Source organism: Martes martes (assembly GCF_963455335.1).
Source record: "Martes martes genome assembly, chromosome: 8".
Taxonomy (NCBI): Eukaryota; Metazoa; Chordata; class Mammalia; order Carnivora; family Mustelidae; genus Martes; species Martes martes.
In genome coordinates this window covers 66,681,153-66,703,493 of record NC_137895.1, presented here as the reverse complement: position 1 = coordinate 66,703,493, position 22,341 = coordinate 66,681,153, and the positions used below count along the sequence as shown (strand labels likewise).

General features: G+C 41.1%; 1 protein-coding gene across 7 annotated transcripts in view; it reads left to right on the top strand.

Annotated features, from left to right (window-relative positions):
- Positions 1-2,027: 2,027 nt before the first annotated feature.
- PPFIBP1 (PPFIA binding protein 1) overlaps positions 2,028-22,341 on the top strand; it is a 176,424-nt gene continuing 156,110 nt past the window's right edge. For 6 of the 7 annotated variants that reach the window (XM_080812011.1, XM_080812009.1, XM_080812010.1 and 3 more), the window contains exon 1: positions 2,053-2,288. The gene's annotated coding sequence lies outside the window, so the exon portion shown is untranslated. Of the gene's footprint in view, positions 2,289-22,341 lie in introns of all 7 variants that reach the window. The other variant, XM_080812005.1, reaches the window with a different exon arrangement.

Sequence of the window (22,341 nt, the reverse complement as noted above, 5' to 3'; positions counted from 1 at the left end):
GCTTAATCCTGTGGGAAGATAAAGAAATATATAAAACTGGACATATTTAACCATGTTTATACCTCTGGACAATCTCTATAACCCTTACAATTACCTTTGATGTATTATCAGCCCCATTTTATAAAGGAGGTGATCAAGGTTTCTGATGGAAAGTTTTAGTGACTCACCCAGTTAGGCACCAAGTAAGTGCCAGAGCAGGGCCATGGACCCCAAGCTCTTTTACTGTCCACTATAGCACACATGGAGGACTAGGACTGAGTTAGGCTTTGAGAGAAGGGCAAGACTTCACACACAGAAGAGCAGGGATTCCAGGTAGGCCAGAAGGTGAGAAGCAAGCAGGGATCTGTGATAGACCAGTTTGACTATAGTAGAAGGTTTCGCTGGAGTGAAGTAGGAGATGAGGTGGGAAAGATACATGCAAACAACACTAGGGAGAGTTTTAACCCACTGAACCACCCAGATACCCCTTGCTAGGGAGAGTTTTAAATGGCTAACTAAGAACTGCAGGGAAAGGGGGCCTGATTTAGAGGGGAAGATGTTGATGGCAAAATCAAAGTGTTTTAGGAAACCCATCTGGTGGTGATGCATAGAAAGACCTAGTGGTGGGGGAAAATGGAGTCAGAAATATATTAGGAGGTTGGAATAGCATAGGTCTGACAAACAGCATAGTGGTGGTAATGGAATGTAGATCTGAGAGGGCAGAGGCCTGGGTCTGTGGATTTTTTTTCAGCATTATGGTGTTTGAACGAGTGTCCATTGTGAGCCATTGCCACCGTGAAGAGAAAAAAATGGTTGGTGAGGGGTGTCAATGGATTTTGCTTTCAGCCGCAGTTCTGGAGGTTCTGGAGTAACTTACTTACATTATCTGGCTGAACCTTTGATTCTTTATGTTAAAGTGGGGCTAATAACATTTTACAGGATGGTTGTGAGGATCAAGTTTGATCAATGTTTGACTCTGTGCATCTGTCTACAGCTTTTGGCAGACTGGTGAAATGTGGGGGATGTTGTCATCAATGAAAAAACCAAACAATACAAACCAACAGAAAGCCAATACTTAATTCACTACATTTCCAGAAGGTAATGGATAATATGTTATCTAATATAAATAGAACAACGGTTCACCATTCAGTTCTGCCTTGGATCAGATATTAGGCAAATTGAAAGAACTGTCTCCTGAGAATCATTCTGTTCTGTTAGCCAAGGGGATTATACAGCATGATATCCGTCCAGAGTAAATGTTAGTTAATTCTTAATTGATAGCTCAGCCACTGCAATTGGCTCCATTCAACAGTCATTATTCTCATGTGGCTTGTTCAAGTCAATTGTGAGATTCGCCCCCCCCCCCCCTTAGAAGTGCACGAAAGCAACAGCCTCAAGGTACTTAAAAAGGTAAACAGTGATTTTTCTTACTTCGGAGATTCAATTTTAATTGCCCGAAAGCTTGGGTGGTGTGATTCTCACCACTAAAAGCAAAAGCAGCCCATGGCTGATAACGCCACCAGTTAACAATTCAGAGCTGGGTCGGGGTTTCTACGATTCTCTTCCAAACCTTTCCGGAGCTTTTGAAGTTCTCAATTCCCCATCTAAGGGAACACCCAGCAGCCCCAAGATAAAAGGGCAGAGGAGAGAGCGGGCGGCTTCCTTTATTTGCATGACTTAAAGCTAGCCATTTTCTGCTCCACGCGCCGCGGGACTCGTACTTGCCCGTGACACAGAGGCAATTGTTTTTCCTTAGAAAGGGGGCTGGGGTGGGTTAGTTTCGTTTCCGCTCTGGGTGGTAGTAAATGCGCCGAGATTAGTTCAAAACACGACCCGCAAGGCTCTTCCCCATACCATCACCTTCTTTTCTTAAAGATAGCAGGAAAGGCAGCATCTCCCCCCAACCACCACCCACTCCCAGCCCCAGTCTCGCTCGGCGAGGAATGTATAAAATTAGTTGCCTCCTCTGACTGACGGCGCCCCGGCCCAATCGGCGGGCGCCCGGGTGCGGCCGGCCCCACCCCCTTGCGAACGCTCTTTGGCTAATTCCCGCGGGGAGGGAGGAGAGAAGGCGAGTGGGAGGGGGGAGGGGGAGGTACCTGGAACTGGGAGTGATGTCAGCTCCCAGCTCGGTGCCTGCCCGGATTCCTGACATGGTGTAGGGCCGGCGGGGTGGGGAAGGCGGGAGCGGGACGGGAAAGGGTTCGGGCTGAGAGCCTGCGGCGGGGCCGCCGCGCCGGGGCTTTGAACTCGGACGGAAGGTGAACCAGAACTTTTGGAAGTAGTGCCGGCGGCTCTCCACCCCCCAGGTAAGGGCGTTTGGCTCGTCTCAGACCGGAGGGAAGGGGCACCGTTGTGTGGTTGCAGCTGGGTGTTGCAGCTGCTCCTCCTCTTCCCCGGTTCGATTTCCTTTCCAACTCACTCCTGTTTCCCCGGGGGAACGGGAACTTTTTGGGGGGAAAGGGCTTAACTCCTGGGGCTCCCAGCAAGCACATATGTGAAAAGTACCTCCACGGTGGACATGTAAGGTATTGTCTGTGTCCTTAGACCCCCACGCCGTGGTCTCCCAGTAATACTTGAGAACCCCGATTAGAGAACGTGTGTGTGTGTGTGTGTGTGTGTGTGTGTGTGTGTTGGGGGGCGGTATTTAAAAATGTCACAAGTAAAAAAAAAAAAAAATGTCACAAGTTTATAAAATTTCGACTCAAAAATTATGCCCCTTGAGAGAGAACGAAAGGTTTGTATTTTTTTAGTTTCTCTGTGGCCTGTTACACGGTTATTTAAATGAAAGAGTATCGTTGTTATTCTTAATATTCTTATATATCAGTGTAAAAATGTCCTCTTATATGGTCTAGTCAGGATGTGAGAAATTCACTTGGGGTGTTTTAATTATGAGCTGTAGGAAAACTCGTCTCTTGGGGGCACACTTCTAAAACTCCCAATTCCTTTTTACTCTGACATTTTAACAGAATTTCTTTCATGGCCAACTGTGATCTGGAGGGGTTAGGAAAGCTGCTGAGAATCTTCAGATCTGCTCCCTGTGGCTGCCTGAGAAAATGATGAGGGCTTGTAGTTGCATTTTCAGGGATCATTTTTGGAAAAGAGAGTTTTCACAGGGAAATGGGGTGGAAGGCGGGGCGTACAAACTCTTAATTACAGGAGCATGGCTTTTTCAACATGTGGGACCCAAAACAAATCCTTCCTTTCAATAAGAAGTGCAGAGAGCAATAGAAGAACTTGATTTAGTGTCCAAGTTTGGAAGTTAGGAAAAGCAGTTGGCTGTTGGGAGGAAAAGATATTTTGAGAAGTGGAAGTATAGAATTCTGATTTTTGTTTATTTCCTGTTTGAAACCTTTTTCCTGTTGGGAGATCTTGTGTACCCAGGTCGCTAATCCGTTGTGATTGACTTTCTGGGGAACAGAATTAACTCCATAAACTGATTCAGAACCCTCACTTATCAGTGCTTGAGGCTCTTTCTTTTGGAGAAGAAGAAAAAACAAAACAAAACACCACGTATGGGCTGAGACTTGGGAGTCAAGTTTCCCTTTTCATTCATCACTGTTCCTCAGCAGTGAGGATCCTTCTGTTGCCAGGTCAGGTGTGAACTTTATAGTGATGCAAAAGCTGCATCCCAGGTGCCTTGAATGAAAGAGAATTTCCAGGAGGCGAGGAAAGAAAGAAAAGCCACATTAAGTCTTATAAACCCATGGAGAGAAGTAGGGAACACAGGACTTCATAGACCAGGTTCTCCATCTTTCTAGCTGATGACAGTCAGATTTCAGAGCTAGAAAGAAGTGTTTTGTTTTGCTGTTGTTTATAAAACACCTGGGTCTGTAGTATTCTTGGTTCTTGAAAAAATTTAGTACAGGGTGGATAAGGAGCAGTCTTTTTGCAAAGGGAAGGTGTGTTTTCCTGGAAAAGTTAAGGCCATTTTAATTTTGGTTTGTGTTTTGGGGCTAAGAAATAGCAGTTACTTAATGGCTGTGAAATGGGTCTTTTCTATTTATGTTCTATGGGAAGTACATAAAACACACTGTATTTTCTAGTGTACTTTTTCAGTGGGAAAGAGGAGGTAATGTAGAATTCCTGGGGGTTAATGTGAGCTCACTAGAGCCTTGGTTGATAGAGTGTTCAAAAGTGCAGTTTGTAATCACCAGTCAAGTAAAGAGCGTCTTTACGGTGTTGCGTTGATGTGCCAAATTCTAGTTCACGCTTTCTTTCAGGGAAACTAGTCCTGGCTTAGAGACTTGAATATGCTAATGTTTTAAATTTCATTTGCAGTTTGAGTAATAACACTTACTTTATGTACTTAATTTTAACAATATTTATTTCCCTTTCCCTGTGTTTATAAGGCAGATATGGTATAGTAAAACAAAGTACTTCTAAAGGACAGAATTTGAAAGATAAATTGAGTCATTGAGAAGGGTAAGATCAGGTTTTGGTTAAATTCTCTTTAGCCAGCAACTATACTTCCGATAGCTACTTTAAAAAAATAGGATAATCTGGCCTTTGTGGGCAGGTAGATGTTGACTTGAAATGAAGGGCACAATGTAGTTCCAGATCAATAGTGCCTAATTTCAAGGGCATCATAGACATTTTTTGGAAACAAGTTCAGTGAGAGAGAGCTTAACTGCTTATGTAGTCTTTTTGTTACTCACTGTACCAGCATGAGATAAATGAGAACAAGGTCACTTTTCCCCTCTTACCAACTAGCTGACTCCTTGTTAAAAACATGCCTTTCATATTCAGGAAATATTTGTATTTTTATAGTTAATTTAGATTATCTTGGTAGTTTGTTATATTAAAATTAACCTGTTGAGTTTTTCATCTTCCATTTAAAAAGGTTTCCAGGGTGCCTGCGTGGCTTAGTTGGTTTTGATTCACATCATGATCTCGGGATCCTGGGATTGAGCCCACACTAGGCTCCCCACTCGGTGGGGAGTCTCGTTGGGATTCTCTCTCTCTCCCTCTCCCCTCTGACCCACATTTACTCGCTCTTCGAAAAAGATTCTCAAATTCCGAATAGTACATTGTTCAAACTGTTAACTGAAAGAAGACCTCATTCATCTGATTCTGTCTTTTCAAAGATATTATTACATTTCTGACCTGATCTGAATTACCTTTTCAAAACGAGGAGTGAAAGAATGGCTATTCATTTATACTGGGTGTGTGTCTTGATTCTTTATTAAAGAAATACTGCTTCAGAGTGGAAAGATAGGCAAGAGATATTGCATGATGATGGCCTATTTATTCCTAGAGATTTCCCTAGAAAGCCATATTAGTTCTGAAATTAAGTAAAAAAAGTCACAATTGAGCAGCCAATCAGAAATATTTCAGTGAGCTGGGATTATTATTATTATTTTTTTTAGCTGTAGTTGAACAGATGGGTGTAAGTATGAGATGCAAAGCTGTTGAGATTAGTGACACTGGGTGTTGTTTGGGGATAAATGGAACAAAGTGTCTTCTGGCCACCAGTTCCCTTCAACTAAAGGTTGATAATTTCACAGTTAAATCAGTCATCAAACTGTCCAAAAATGGACACTGTCCTAAAATTGCTCTGGACTTGTGCAGTTGATTCAGCTCTAGTTTATTATGCCATTTTTTCCCTCAAACTCTTAACCATGCATGTCAGAACCTTTTTCCTAGTCAAAAAAGCGAAGAGCTTTTGTCACATATGTTACAACCACAAAGACTGATGCTTTATTCATTGGAGGTAATGGCTTAAAAAAAATCAAACTGAACCAACCCACCCTACAGAAAATACAAAGACTCTTCTATTTCTTTTACGCTGTTTATTTTAAACCTTGTCATTATTGATGCCAGTTTGGTGTAAGTGGACGACAATATTTCAAAAGGCCAAGTGGTGAGAATTACTTTTGCTTTAATATTTTTTTCCATTTTGAAGGCTCTAAAATGCCAAACAACTGGATTTTAGATTAAAAAATGGGCTCCCCCAGGAGTTTGAAGTTTGCACACTTGTTAGGCACCTTTGTTGGGGAGAGGAGGGTCTGAGTGAAGTGTATACCGGTCTATACCCATTGAAGAGCTTGTATTTTTGAAATGTGGCTTTGGACCCTGAGTGTGGTCCTGGTGGGTGTGGTGTCACAGTTTGTGACTGGACTTGGGTTTTGTGTCTCCCCAGAACTTGCTGTGACTCACATTTTGACTGGCCCACATGCAAATTCTTGTTTTTGTTGGCAAGTATAATGAGTTAAGAATAGAAGGATCATTTGGTGGTTTTTGTACAGGGATGTACCTAAAAATGTCCAAGACTGAAGGAATTGTACAAACTTGAATTGTAGTCAACATCAGTCATTCTGGCAAAGGCTATGAGCTCAACTGTGAATCCTGGAGGAAGAAGATCAAGTACTGTCAAGTTTGGGGCTGGCTCTAGATTTCATGGACACCCCCTGAACTCCAGAGGAAGGCTAGCTGTTTTTACATCTCTCTTAAATTTGGGAAATCAAGCATTTGACATAAAATAGATGTAAGTTCAGGAGAGCAGGTGTGCTGATTCTGTGTGTGTGTGTGTGTGTGTGTGTGTGTGTGTGTGTGTTTGTGTGTGCGTGTGTGTTAACAAGGGCAAACTTAATTTTACCTGGTAGGAGAGAGTAAAGATGCTGTTTTCATCGACAAGCCCATTCATAAACGAGTGGCCAAATTTTTTTTAAAAAAGATTTTATCTATTTATTTGATAGAGACAGCACAAGCAGGCAGAGTGGCAGGCAGAGGGAGAGAGTGTAGGCTCCCTGCCGAGCAAGGAGCCTCATGTGGGACTCGATCCCAGGACCCTAGGATATGAACTGAGCTGAAGGCAGCCACTTAACCGATTGAGCCACCCAGGCATCCCAGTGGCCAAATTCTTTAGGCAGGCAAGGAGGTTCTTGGGAAGAAGGAGGAGGCCCAATGGGAAGGGTGTTAATTCTTTCATGCTATACATGTAGTGCTCTACCATATCACTAAAGACGCCTACGTTATCTTATATCTCTATATGTAGGATCTAGCTTGCAGGATCCAGTCCTTTCTTGCTGGCCCTTTGTCACCTTTCTCTCTGTAATACTTGTACAGATGTCATCTCACCACCACAGAGTTTTATGAGGTTTTTGCAAGGACAGTTTATGGAGTTGACTTTATTTGGGAGAAAGTGAAAACAAGGCTAGAACTCGATGGCCTACTTTCTTAATATTCTAACTTGTTGGTGTAACTGCCGTTGTTGCATAAGTCATGTTTCTGCGACCATTATCTGTGTCTAAAGATGCTGCTACTTATAACAACACATAGTAGAGGGTTTTACTTTGTCTGAATCAGAATTTGGACATGCTCTACTACTCTTTATGAATGATAGAGGAGTCCAGTGAGCCTGTAGGGTCTCCTCTATATTAACTGGGAAGTGAGTGAGTGGGAGGAAGGGAAATAGTGGAGGACTCTGAGGGAACACTCCCATTGAACCAGTGAGATGGCCAGAAGGATTTGTGTGAAGTCACCTGGTTCTCTTTGTTTTTCTTCTGGGTCAGCGGCTATGGATTCTTTCACACCCCCATCGGTTTTTAACTTTGCGCAACCAGAAAGCTTCTAAATAGGGAATTAAGATTCTTTCAATGCTTTTTTTCTCCCCAGAGTACCTTGATTCTCTAGGGTGACTTGTGTTCTATGTCACCATATGGGGCAGACCCAGCTAGATGCCACCAGAATCCATCCCACTGATGTCTTCCCTACAGCTAACCCCATTTGTTTAATTTACCACCGTGGCCACTTTGGGGAAAAAAAAAAAAAAAAGAAACAACAAAAAACTTAATTTTTCCAGGATCCCTTGTAGGGTGTCTAAGTGCTGTAGTCTTGGCCAATGGGTTGGAAGTAGGTGGGTTGGACTCCCTCCCCACTTTCAAAAGTTCTTATAAGAGGATGGGTTCTCTGAGCTCACCTTTTGGCCTTTGTACTTTTTTCTTCCTTGGAACATGAAGGCTGTTTTCTTTTTCTTTTTTAAGATTTTATTTCTTTATTTGGGAGAGATAGATAGAGACAGAGCATGAGCAGGGGGGAGGAAGCAGAGGGAGAGAGAGAGAAGCAGACTCCCCACTGAGCAGGGAGCCTGCTGGATCCCAGGACCCTGAGATCATGACCTGAGCTGAAGGCTGACGCTTAACCGACTGAGCCACCAAGGTGCCCCTGAAGGCTGTTTTCTAAGTGGAGAAGCCATCTTGTGACCAAACACAAGAAGCTTAAGGGTTAAGTAGGCTGAGAAGCTGATGGCATTTTGGAACTGCTATACCAGACCTTGTTTGCCCATTTCTTGACTTTCTGGGAGAAAAAGAAAATCTCTATTTGGTTAGACCACAGAGGTTGGGTCTGTTACTTGTAGCCAAATGTAATCCTGAGTCTAAATTTTAAAAAGTCATAGTTCATCTTTTCTCTAAGAGTTGAAAAGCAGCATTCTGTTTAACAAAAGAGGGGTCAGTCTAAAGCCACACAGACCCTCAGCTTGAATCCTGGCTTTGTTATTTATTATAATCTAGTATTGGCAAATGATTTAACTTCTCCGGGTCTCGGTTTTCCCATATTTAAAATGGTGGTGCTGATATTTGTCTCATAGAATTTTTAGAAATAATTTCAAAATAGTTAGAAATTATTAATAGAAATAATAATGGCACATTAGGCACAGAGACTTTCAACAAATGGTGGCAGCTACTCCTGAGGGAGAGTGTAATGGGGAGCCTGTAGAGGATGAGGCAAGTAATTCAACTTCTGGTAGGTTCTCAGTAAACACAGATCGAAGGACTAAATGGTATATTAGCTTTATAGCTGTAACCACTGGCCTGCGTGTAATTGCCATTTGGCCAGTGCCCATCTCTTCTCCTCAGCTCTACCCACCTACACCAGAATACTTGGAGCTCTTCTGTCTTCCAACTTTGTTTGAAAGAGGATGTCCTTACGAAAAATTTATTAGCTATAGCCTGGGGACGAAGGGTGTGGACTCCAGAGTCAGATAAGTGTAGATTAGAATCCCTTGTCCCTATTGGCTTTGTGCTTTTGTCTTCTGTGAAATGGGAATACTTGGGTGGTTATGAGGACTAAATATGATAATATATTGTTTAAGGAATTCTTGGCCTTGGAATGAGGTCCTCTTGCAGATGTAAGAACAAAACATAGCCTGTACCCTGGGGAATATTCACATATGGGAGATGGGGGCAGAAAGGAAATGGCCCATAATAAAAAACAGATTTAGACTACTGTTTAGCGGTTAAAATGGTTGGAAAAAAATGTTGACTTATAGTATGTCTATTATATATTAAGCAAAACAGCCAAGCAGTTCTGTATAGTTTATATTTGTTAATACATGGAAAATTATTAAATGGGTGACTCATGAGAGCCAAGCATGTCAGGGAAGATGAAAGGGGCTTTAATTTTTTTTAATTTTTTTAATTTTTTAAATTTTTTTTAAAAAGCACATTAATGTTTATTTTATAACATTCATGCATTAGTCCTGAAATATAAAAAGCATTAAAGTTCAAAAAATCAGTTTGTTGGGTCTTTGGGAGGTAGGTGTGGGAAGATCAGATGAGGTAGATCAGTCACTCAAATAAAGGGTTGAGTTAGGTGGGATCCTTAAAGGAGGTGGGATTTGAATGAGTCTTGAAGGAGTAGGAGATGTTGAGGAGGCAACAATGGTGGGGCGACGGAGAGAGATGAGCATGCTGGGCTTTGCTGTGAAATGTAGTGTAGTGAAATTAATTTTAGAGAAAGATAAGGTACAGAGATCCATATTAAGAGCTGTAATGGAGTCAGCCCTTAGAGGATTAAGAGAGCGACAAGATTATGCTTTAAATGAGATTTTTTTTAAAAGTGGGGAGAATTATGAAAATTACGTTATAAAGATGACTTTAGAAATAGTATGTTGGATGCTATTGGAATATAAGTGGTGAGGGGTGGGAGAGGGGCAAAACACCATTAATCGAGCATCAGGATACATGGATGGCTCAGTCAGTTAAGCATCTGACTCTTGGTTTTTGGCTCAGGTCATGATCTCAGGATCCTAAGATTGAGCCCCATGTTGGGCTGCATGCTCAGTGCAGAGTCTGCTTGGGTTTCGCTCCCTCTCCTTCTGCCCCTCCCACCACTCACGTGTGTGTGTGTGGGCTCTCTCTTTCTCGCTCTCAAATAAAATAAATAAAATCTTAAGAAAAATGGCACGCAAGTGAAAGTTGAGTTTTAATGGGAAGTAGGATGAATTAAGAATTGAACACCTGGAGTTGGAGATTCCATCATGACCCATAACTTACCTTTTTCTTCTCATTATATAAATGGGTAAAGTAATAGTACTTGTCTTACTAGGTTTTTGGAATAACAGTAACAATAATAGTAATAGCTAATGCTTGCACACACTTGGTATGTACCAAGTACTGCTCTAAGCACCTTACATATTTTAACTTGGGTTTAATACCTATATCAGTCCAAAGGAAAGGTATTGTTGTTATTCCTAGACTACAGATGGATCTGAGCCACAGAGAGGCTAGACAAATTTCCCTAAATTGGGCATGTTGGACACAGTACTTTTTAAATTTAAATTCAATTAATTAACATAAAATGTATTATTAGTTTCAGAGGTAGAGGACAGTGATTCATCATCAGTCTTATATAAGACCCAGTGCTCATTATATCACATGACCTCCTTAATGTCCATCACCCAATTACCCCATCCCTCTACCCACCTCCCTCCAGCACTTCCAGTTTGTTTCCTATGATTAAGTCTCTTGTGGTTTGTCTCCCTCTCTGATTTTGTCATGTTTTATTTTTTCCTCTCTTCCCCTATGCTTCCCTGTTTTGTTTCTCAAATTCCATGTGAGTGAGATCATATAATTGTCTTTCTCAGATTTATTTCCCTTAACATAATACCCTCTAGTTCTATCCACACTGTTGTAAGTGGCAAGGTTTCATTCTCTTTGATGGCTGAGTAGTATTCCCGTGTGAGTGTGTGGGTGTGGGTGTATGTACGCCGCGTCTTCTTTATCCATTCATCTGTTGATGGACATCTAGGCTCTTTCCATAGTTTGGCTACTGTGGAGATTGCTGCTATAAACATAAGGGTGCAGGTGCCTCTTTGGATCACTGCATTTGTATCTTTGGGGTAAATACCCAGTAATGCAGTTGCAGGGTTATAGGATAGCTCTGTTTTGAACTTTTTGAGGAACCTCCATACTGTTTTCCAGAGTGGCTTCCCCAGGTTGCATTCCCACCAACAGTGTAAGAGGGTTCCCCTTTCTCTTCATCTTCACCAACACCTGTCATTTCCTGACTTGTTAATTTTAGTCATTCTGACTGGTGTGAGGTGGTAGCTCATTGTAGTTTTGATTTGTATTTCTGTGATGCCACGTGATGTTGAGCATTTTTTCATGTGTCTGTTGGCCATCTGGATGTCTTCTTTGCAGAAATGTCTGTTCATGTCCTCTGCCCATTTCTTGATTGGATTATTTGTTCTTTGGGTGTTGAGTTTGCTAAGCTCTTTATAGATTTTGGATACTAGCCCTTTATCTGATATGTCGTTTGCAAATATCTTCTCCCATTCTGTCAGTTGTCTTTTGGTTTTGTCTCCTGTATCCTTTGCTGTGCAAAAGCTTTTTAACTTGATGAAGTCCCAGTAGTTCATTTTTGCCTGTGAAGACATGTCTAGCAAGAAGTAGCTATGGCCAAGGTCACAGAGGTTGCTGCCTGTGTTCTCCTCTAGGATTTTGATGGATTCCTGCCTCACATTGAGGCGTTTCATCTATTTTGAATCTATTTTTGTGTAGCTTGTAAAGAAATGGTCCAGTTTCATTCTTCTGCATGTCCAATTTTCCCAGTACCATTTCTTGAGGAGACTGTCTTTTTTCCATTGGGTATTCTTTCCTGCTTTGTCGAAGATTAGACGACCGTAGAGTTGAGGATCCATTTCTGGGTTCTCAGTTTGGTACAATTGATCTGTGTGTCTGTTTTTGTGCCAGTACCATATTGTCTTGCTGATGACAGCTTTGTAATAGAGCTTGAAGTCCAAAATTGTGATGCCTCCAGATTCGGTTTTCTTTTTCAGAATTACTTGGGTACACAGAGTCTTTCCTGGTTCCATACAAATTTTAGGATTGTTTGTTTCAGCTCTGTGAAAAATGTTGATGGTATTTTGATAGGGATTACATGGGATATGCAGATTGCTTTGGGCAGCATTGACATTTCAACAATATTTGTTCTTCCAGTCCATGAGCATGGAATGTTTTTCCATTTCTTTGTGCCTTCCTCAATTTCTTTCATAAGTGTTCTGTAGTTTTCAGAATACAGATCCTTTTACTTCTTTGGTGAGGTTTATTTCTAGGTATCTTATGGTTTTTGGTGTAATTGTAAATGGGATCGACTCTTTAATTTCTCTTTCTTCTCTCTCATTGTTACTGTATAGAAATGCAACTGATTTGTGTGCATTGATTTTATATCCTGCCATGTTGCTGAATTCCTGCACGAGTGCTAGCAATTTTGGCTTGGAGTCTTTTGGGTTTTCTACATAGTGTATCATGTCATCTGCAAAGAATGGAGTTTGACTTCCTTGCTGATTCAGATGCCTTTTATTTCTTTTTGTTGTCTGATTGCTGAGGCTAGGACTACTATGTGGAAGAATAGTGGTGAGAGTGGACATCCCTGCTGTGTTCCTGAACTTAGGGGAAAAGCTCTCAGTGTTTCCTCATTGAGGATGATATTTGCTGTGGGTTTTTCATAGATGGCTTTTATGATATTGAAGTATGTTTCCTCTATCCCTGCAATGCAGAGTTTTTCTCAAAAGAGGATGTTGTATTTTGTCAAATGCTTTTTCTGTATCTGTGGAGAGGATCATATGGTTCTTGTCCTTTTTTTTTTTTTTTTAAATAAATGTGATGTATGACATTGATTTGTGGATGTTGAATCACCCTTGCAGCCCAGGAATAAATACCACTTGGTTGTGGTGAAAATCCCTTTAATGTACTGTTGGATCCTATTAGCTATATCTTGGTGATAATTTTTGCATCTTTGTTCATCAGGGATATTGGTCTGTCATTCTTCTTATTGCTGGGGTCTTTGTCTGGTTTTGGGATCAAGGTAATGCTAGCCTCCTAGAATGAGTTTGGAAGTTTTTCTTCCATTCATATATTTTGAAACAGCTTCAGAGAATAGGTATTAATTCTTCTTTAACTGTTTGGTAGATTCTGCTGGGAAGCCATCCGGGCCTGGACTCTTGTTCGTTGGGAGATTTTTGATTACTGCTCCACTTTCTTTGCTGACTTTTTTTTTTTTTTTAATTTTTTAAGACCTTATTTATTTATTTGACAGACAGAGATGACAAGTAGGCAGAGAGGCAGGCGGAGAGAGAGGGGGAAGTAGGCTCCCTGCTGAGCAGAGAGCCCGATGCGGGGCTCTATCCCAGGACCCTGAGATCACGACCTGAGCTGAAGGCAGAGGCTTAACCCACTGAGCCACCCAGGTGCCCCACTTTCTTTGCTGATTATGGGTCTGTTCAGGTTCTCTATCTTCCTGTTTCAGTTTTGGTAGTTTATATGTCTCTAGGAATGCATCCTTTTCTTCTAGGTTGCCTAATTTGTTAGCATATTGTTGCTCATAATATGTACTTGTAATTGTATTCTCTTCTTCCACTCATGACTTTATTTCGATACTTCCTCTTTTCTTTTTGCTAAGTCCAGGAAAGGGTTAATCAATCTTATTCTTATTATTTAATGATTAATTATCTTATTCTTTCAAAGAACCAGCTCCTGTTCTACTCTTCTTTTGGTTTCTAGCTCATTGATTTCTGCTCTGATCTTTATTATTTCTCTTCTCCTGCTGGATTTAGGGTTTATTTACTGTTCTTTCTCCAGCTTCTTTAGGTATAAGGTTAGGTTGTGTATTTGAGACCTTTCTTGTTTCTTTCTTTCTTTTTAAAAAAAATTTTTTTTCAGTGTTCCAAAATTCATTGTTTCTGCACCACACCTAGTGCTCCATGAAATATGTGCCCTCCTTAATACCGACCACCAGGCTCACCCAACCCCCCCACTCCCCTCCCCTCCAAAACCCTCAGTTTGTTTCTCAGAGTCCACAGTCTCTCATGGTTTGCCTCCCCCTCCGATTTCCCACAATCCCCTTCTCCTCTCCATCTCCCAGTGACCTCCATGTTATTTCAAATGCACAAGTAAGTGAAACCATATGATAATTGATTCTCTCTGCTTGACTTATTTCACTCAACATAATCTCCTCCAATCCCATCCATGTTGGTACAAAAGTTGGGTATTCATCCTTTCTGATGGAGGCCTAATACTCCATTGTATATATGGACCATATCTTCTTTATCCATTCATCTGTTGAAGGGCATCTTGGTTCTTTCCACAGTCTGGCGACTGGCCATTGCTGCTATGAACATGGGGGTACAGATGACCCTTCTTTTCACTACATCTGTATCTTTGGCATAAATACCCCATAGTGCAGTTGCAGGGTCATAGGGTGGCTCTATTTTTAATTTCTTAAGGAATCTCCACACTGTTTTTGAAAGTGGCTGCACTAACTTGCATTCCCACCAACAGTGTAAGAGGGTTCCCCTTTCTCCACATCTCTCCACGTTGTTTACTGTCTTGTTAATGTTGGCCATTCTGACTGGTGTCAGGTGGTATCTCAATGTGGTTTTGATTTGAATCTCCCTGATGGCTAGAGATGATGAACATTTTTTCATGTGTCTGTTAGCCATTGTATGTCTTCTTTGGAGAAGTGTCTGTTCATGTCTTCTGCCCATTTTTTAACATGATTATCTGTTTTGTGTGGTGTGTGTTGAGTTTGAGGAGTTGTTTATAGGTCTTGGATATCAGCCCTTTGTCTGTATTGTCATTTGCGAATATCTTCTCCTATTCTGTAGGTTGCTTCTTTGTTTTGTTGACTTTTTCCTTTGCTGTGCAGAAACTTGATCTTGATGAAGTTCTAACAACAAAAGTTTCACTTTTGTTTTCTTTGCCTTTGGCGACAGGTCTTGAAAGAAGTTGCTGTGGTCGATGTCGATGAGGTTGCTGCCTATGTTCTCTTCTAGGATTTTGATAGATTCCTGCCTCACGTAGACGTCTTTTATCCATTTCAAGTTTATCTTTGTGTATGGTGTAAGAGAATGGTCAAGTTTCATTCTTTTATACATAACTGTCCAGTTTTCCCAGCACCATTTGTTGAAGAGACTGTCTTTTTTCCACTGTATCTTTTTTCCTGCTTTGTCGAAGATTATTTGATCATAGAGTTGAGGGTCCATATCTGGGCTCTCTACTCTGTTCCACTGGACACCCTTCTTGTTTCTTGGTTTGTATTGCTTTATGTTTCCCTCTTAGGACTGCCTTTGCTTTATCCCAAAGGTTTTGAACATTTGTATTTCATTTTCATTTATTTACATGAATTAAAAAAAAAATTCTTCTTTAATTTCCAGGTTTACCCATTCATCCTTTAGTGGGATGCTCTTTAGTCTCCAGGCATTTGAGTTCTTTCCGAATTTCCTCTTGTGATTGAGTTCCAATTTCCAAACATTATGGTCCAAAAATATGCAGGAAATGATCCCAGTCTTTTGGTAATGGTTGAGACCTGATTTGTGACCCAGGATGTGATCTATTCTGAGGAATGTTCTGTTCGCACTGAAGAAGAATGTGTATTCTGTTGCTTTAGGGTGGAATGCTCTGAATATATGAATATGAATATATCTGTGAAGTCCATCTGGTTCAGAGTATCATTCAAAGCCTGTTTTTCCTTGTTGATCTTCTGCTTAGATGGTCTGCCCATTGCAGTGAGTAGGGTGTTGAAACATATTATGAATGTGTTTCTTTGATTTTGTCATCAATTATTTATATAATTGGCTGCTCCCAGTTTAAGGGCATAAATATTTACTGTTGTTAGATCTTATTGGATAGACCCTTTCAGTAGGTTATAGTGTTCTTACTCATCTCTTATTACAGTCTTTGGTTTATAATCTAATTTGTCTGATATAAGGATTGCAGTTGCTATCCCAGTTTTTTTTTTTTGTTTTTGTTTTTGTTTTTTTGGCTGTCCATTAGCATGATAAATTGTTTTCCATCCCCTCACTTTCAATCTGGAGGTGACTTTGGGTCTAAAATGAGTCTCTTGCAGACAACATATCAGTGGGTCTTGCTTTTTTAAGCAAGTCTAATTCCCTGTGTCTTTTGATTAGGCTATTTAGCCCATTTACATTTAGAGTAACTATTGAAAGATGTGAATTTCATGCCATTGTATTACACATAAAGTCACTTTTTCTGTATAATCTCTCTGTTCCTTTCTGGTCTATATTACTTTTGGGCTCTCTCTTCGCTTAAAGGATCCCTTTTATTATTTCTTGCAGAGCTGGTTTAGCGATCCCTAATTCTTTGTTTCTCTTTGTCTTGGAAGCTTTTTATCACACCATTTATTTTGTATGACATCCTAGCTAGATAAAGTGTTCTTGGCTACATACTTTTCTCCTTTGGCACCCTGAATATATCATGCCAGTCCTTTCTGGCCTGCCAAGTCTCTGTGGATAGGTCTGCTGCCAATCTAATGTTTCTACCCTTGTAAGTTATGGGCCTCTTGTCCTGAGCTGCTTTCAGGATTTTCTCTTTGTTTCTGAGATTTGCAAGTTTCACTACTATATGTTGGGGTGTTGACTTGTTTTTATTGATTTTGAGGGGGATTCTGTTTGCCTCCTGGACTTGAATGCCTATTTCCTTCTCCAGATTTAGGGAAGTTTTCTGCTGTAGTTTGCTTGAATATATCTTCTGCCCCTCTCTCTCTCTTTCATCTTTTTCTGGGATCCCAATTATTCCGATACTGTTTTGCTTTATGGTATCATTTATCTTTTGAATTCTCTCTTCATAATCCTCTAGTTGTTTATCTTTCTTTTTCTTAGCTTATTTATTCTCCATCATTTTGTCTTCTGTAGCACTAACTCTCTCTTCAGAAGAGAGATGTAGACTATATCCTAGCAGTTACAGCCTCCATTTTTTATTTTTATTTTTATTTTTTTAAAGATTTTATTTATTGACAGACAGAGATCACAAGTTGGCAGAGAGGCAGGCAGAGAGAGAGAGGAGGAAGCAGGCTCCCTGCTGAGCAGAGAGCCCGATGCGGGGCTTGATCCCAGGACCCTGGGAACATGACCTGAGCCGAAGGCAGAGGCTTTAACCCACTGAGCCACCCAGGCGCCCCTCCATTTTTTATTGCATCTCATTAATAGCCTTTTAAATTTTGACTTGATTAGATTTTAGTCCTTTTATTTCTCCAGAAAGGGATTCTTTAGTGTCTTCTGTGCTTTTTTTTCAAGCCCACCTAGTATCTTTATAATCATTATTCTGGGCTCTAGTTCTGACATCTCACTTATGTCCATACTGATTAGATCCCTGGCAGTCAGTATTGCCTCTTGTTCTCTTTTTTGATGTGAGTTTTCTGTCTTGTCATTCTTGCAGAATGTGATCACTTCTATTTGCAGAGTTGCAACTATTCCTTCTTAGATATCCAGTTGAGTTCACAGGTGTTCAGAATGATTTGATTTTTATCTAGCTGAATTCCTGGGACCTGACGTAACTAAGGTCTTGTGCTCCTCTGCCATCTTGGACTATCCTCTGTTGGAGTGTATTTAAATGCAGGTACATACAGTCTTGAGGGTCAGTATCTTCAACCACTTCGTATTACTGCCTCTGGCTTACTTCTGTACTTGGCATGTTAAAAGCCATTAAGATCTGTTAGTTGATTTTATCCACATGAAGATGTTAAGAATTTGAAATTTAGGCGCTCCTGTGTGGCTTGGTCACTAAGCGTCTGCCTTTGGCTCAGGTTGTGATCCTAGGGTCCTGGGATTGAGCCCTACATCAGGCTCCTTGCTCAGCGGGAAGCCTGCTTCTCCTTCTCCTTCTGCCTGCCACTCTGCTTGTCCTTTCTCTCCCTCTCTCTCACACTCTGTCAAATAAAATCTTTTTAAAGAAAAAAATTGAAATTTAGATTTGGAGTTTATGCAAAATCCTATATTGATGGATCGTTTCCATGGAGCTGTTATATATAATGAGTAAGAATAGATGAACTCACTAAAGGAGAAGGTGTAAAATAAAAAGAGAAGCAAGTATGGTGCCTTCAGGGAACTCTTTTTTTTTAAACAGTATATATATTTATTAGCATTTTTATAATCAAGTATTTTGAAAAGACTAGAAAAGATGGGGCAAGGGTAATGACAGAATGTGGCACGCTGAAGTTTGTTTGAATCTAATCTCAATCAATTATTTCTAGGCCATGAAAGTTTTTAATATCAAGGAGAGATGTCCTCTGTAATGGAAAAGTAGTGAGTATAGCTCATCTTTCATTGGATTTACTTTTGGAAATCTTAGAGAAATGCCCATAATCTGCAGAAACACAACAAACCATAAAATACTTCAGAAACTAAAAAAACAAAATTGAAAATTTAGTTATTTGCTCTTTGTTATGCTGTGTACAATATATCAAATATTGCCAATTTTATTTTTATTTAAATTTTTTATTGGAAGATAGTTGACTTTCAATGTTACATTATTCTCAGGTGCACACCTTAGCAATTTGACAATTCTGTACATTCTGCAGTGCTCCCTACAATAGATGTAGTTACCATCTGTCACCAAACACTGTTGTTACAATATTGTTGACCACTTTCCCTCTGCTGTACTTACAATCTCTGTGACTTATTTATTTACCACTAGAAGTTTGTATCTCTTAATCATCTCTACCTATTTTGAAGAAGATGTAGAATAAAAATAGAAGTGAGTACATATCCTTCAAGGAACTCTTGACATTTAGACATGATCAGGCTAATGAAATTTATTAAAAGAGGAAGAGCAGGAGCCACCAGAGAAGGGGAAGATGGTGGTAGCAGAGGGAAGAAGCAGACCCCACACATGTGGACCGTCCTTGCCATCTGGCACAACAGACCCGTTAGAAGGATGGGTCTGAGAAACTGCTCCTGGTCCAGCCATCAGGTCATTCATGGACTTGGAGAGTGCAGTTTCAGTAGCCCAGTAGAGATGTAGTCCAGAGTGCAAAAAACAGGATTGCAAGGGAGGGGATGCACCGTAGGCGGTGCCTTTCAAGGAATCACACCAGGAGAGGCATGCTGTGATAGTTTGGTGTGAATTAGGTACAGGTTGGGGGTGGGGGTTATGTTAAAGCAGCATTAACAATCAGGCGGAGAGTGGCCGGTTAGCCCTGAACTCCGTAAGAGCCCTTCTTTAGATGGGCTAGAAGAAAGGATGGGGAAATATAAAAAGATGTGATCGGAAGGGTTAAGAGTTGAGTAAGTTCACCGCAGGCATTCTGCATTTTTTCAGTCTAATAGGAGGCTGTGAAAGGAAATTCATAGACAAGACACTCAGGCTCCTGAGAGGCTGGCTCTCAGGATTATTGGTGCAGAGGAAAAATTTGAAAGAATGACAGAAGTCTCTCATCTAAACAATACAAACTGACACATTTCCCAGGATGTGTCTCCAGGCAGGAAATTAATTTATTGAAGTGGAAAGTGGTGGTACCAAACAGAAGAGGAGAATGAAGTGAGACAAAGGAAAACTTGACTGTATTTGAAGGAGGCCTTTTTAGACAGCCAGACTTACACAGAACCACTTCCCAGGGGAAGCCTGAGCACTTGGAGTGGTGAGAAACAGCTTGAGTTTGGTGAAAACCGCAGTGCCAGAGCTTGGGGAAGCACTCTGTAGAAGGGGCATGCCCAGCAGAGAGGTCTCTGCCTTAGATGCTGCTCTGGGAAAGGTCTTCTATAGTCTTCACTATCACTGATTGTCTCTAGGGCCATCTTTAGTTGGAAAAACAAAGGCTTGCGCTGTTTCAGCAGATGTGTTGTTGTGATGACGTGAGGGGCCTGGGAGAAAAGGGAAGAGTGATTCAGTAACTAAGAGCATGGAAGTAAAAATCATCACCGCCATCAGTCCATAAGTGGGTCTTTTGAGGGTTACTTTGGAGGACATCTGGAGGAACTTATCCAGGTGTGTGTAGCATTTTATTTCTTTTTTAAAGATTTAATTTACTTACTTGAGAGAGAGAATGCATGAGCATGTGGTGGGGTGGGGCCTGGGGGGGGGGCAGAGGGAGAGGTAAGAGAGAATCCCAAGCAGGCCCCACACCCAGTGTGGAGCCTGTCATGGGGCTCGATCTTACCACCCTGAGCTCATGACTTGAGCTGAAACCAAGAATTGGACAGTCAACCACTATGCCACCTAGGTGCCCCATGTGTAACATTTTAGGCATGATATTCTTGACTGCAATGGTTCTCAGTGGGCCGGCCACAGAATTTGTGGAGCCCTGTGTAAAATGAAAATGTGTTTCCCCTTGTTCAAAAAGCACGAAAAAAGCAATGTTAAAGGTACTAGCATAAAAAGCTTTTCCTTCTACACTCTCTCCCTTGACTTATCCTCATGTTTGCTATTTAATATTGTTCTAAGTGAAGAGAAATTAAAAAATTAAATTATTAGCATGATTTGTACTCTTTATATGGTGCACGTCTAACGTTAAATGCACATATAAGTTTATCTGACACATCTGCAGAATTACTGAAATCACACACTTCAGATTTTGTAATTTGTATGTGCATATGTGTATTGTTCTTACCAGAATGTGGAAACAGTACCCACAGATAACTGACTACTCTTATTCACTTCTTGATACCTTCATTCTATTAGTCTTTGTCTTATGGAGGGAAGGGCTGGCTTTAAGGAAGGACTGAAAGGAAAAAGAACCATGGGTTGCCTTATATTTCCTTTTCCTTCTATGCCATTTTCAGTGTGCAGGATCAGCTAATACAGGGATGTAATAGGAGTAAGAGGATATGATAGGATTCTCTTGTTGGTTTTGTATCTTAGAAAGATATTGCTTTGTTTCTATATGCAAAGGAAGTTGTGATTCCTTTGAATGGAAAGCATGGCTTCTGGGAGCTGTCAACACCCACCTACCTGCTCACTTAGTTGTCTTTGTAAGGTACTTACCTTGAACTAGTCTTGCTGGGCTCCCATGCCTCATGAATCCACAGAAATTCTGTGCTCTGGGTCATGGCAAACTGTAAGAATGTGGCCACACATACTGAGCAGGATCTCCTCTGCTCACATGCATGCTCCATTTCCCCATCAGACCTCACTTACAAAACACAAGTTCAAAGTTAAATTAAGAATCTCAAAATGATGACAGCAGAACACTAAACCAAGCATGGAGCTTTTCTGAGCATGGAGTCCTGTGTGATGACACAGGTTACAAGTCCATGAGGATGGCCCTGTTCTCAGAGGTCAAAGAGTGTACATTTAAGCCTATTTCCCTCTGGTCTTAAAAACTCCCCTTCATTGTCAAAATTTGCCATGGGTCAGGTTTGTGTCTGGTATCCTAGGGACCCTCTCCTGGCCACCAGCACTGTTATTTTTGCCTCTCATACATTTTTTGAATCACGCTCTATCACCTCCGCCATGGCCTTTGTTCACATCCCTGTCAGCTCTGATGTAGACCCTGTGGTGTCTTTTTTTTTTTTTTTTTTTTTTTGACCCTGTGGTGTCTTAAGTGGGATGTCTCTCCTGAGCAGATGAGGACCCCCAGATAGGAGGTGACGATTGGGTCAAAGCCAGTGGCACAAGCAGTGAAAGAATTCGCCTGAGGCAGAACAAAGGAGGTAGAAGTTTATTGAATATACTGCAGGGGATGGGGGGTGGTGGACAGGACAGCAGAGGAGGGCTGTCTGTAATGAGGCAGTGAGTGGGGGCTGTTTTTTATTATTTATTTATTTATTATGTTATGTTAGTCACCATACTACTGTATGGGTTTTGTTTTGTTTTGTTTTTTAATTTTTTATTTCTTTTCAGCGTAACAGTATTCATTGTTTTTTTCACCACACCCAGTGCTCCATGCAATCCGTGACTACTGTATGTTTTTAAAATGGGGAAATGAGGAGGTAAACTGATGTGTGGAATTCTCCCATTTTTGGTAACTGCTTAATTGTAAGTAGCCCATTGGTCACTTAGGGCCTATGGATATCTATTTTTTTAAGATTTATTTATTTATTTGAGAGAGAGAGAGAGATTGAGAGAGTGAGCAGGGTGGGGAGGGCGGAGGGTGGAGGCTGGAGCAGAGGGAGAGAATCCCCAAGCTGAATTCTCACTGAGTGCAGAGCCCGAGATGGGGCCCCATCTCATGATCTATGAGATCATGACCTGAGTCGAAGTCACGAGTCACACGCTTAACCGACTGTGTCACCCAGGTGCCCCTGGCCAGTGGATATTTTGAGGTGTCACCTGAGGGCCGGTTTGTATTCAGCCGGGGGTGCGCTATGGGGCCTTTCTACAGTCCATTGCTGAAGGCTCTACACAC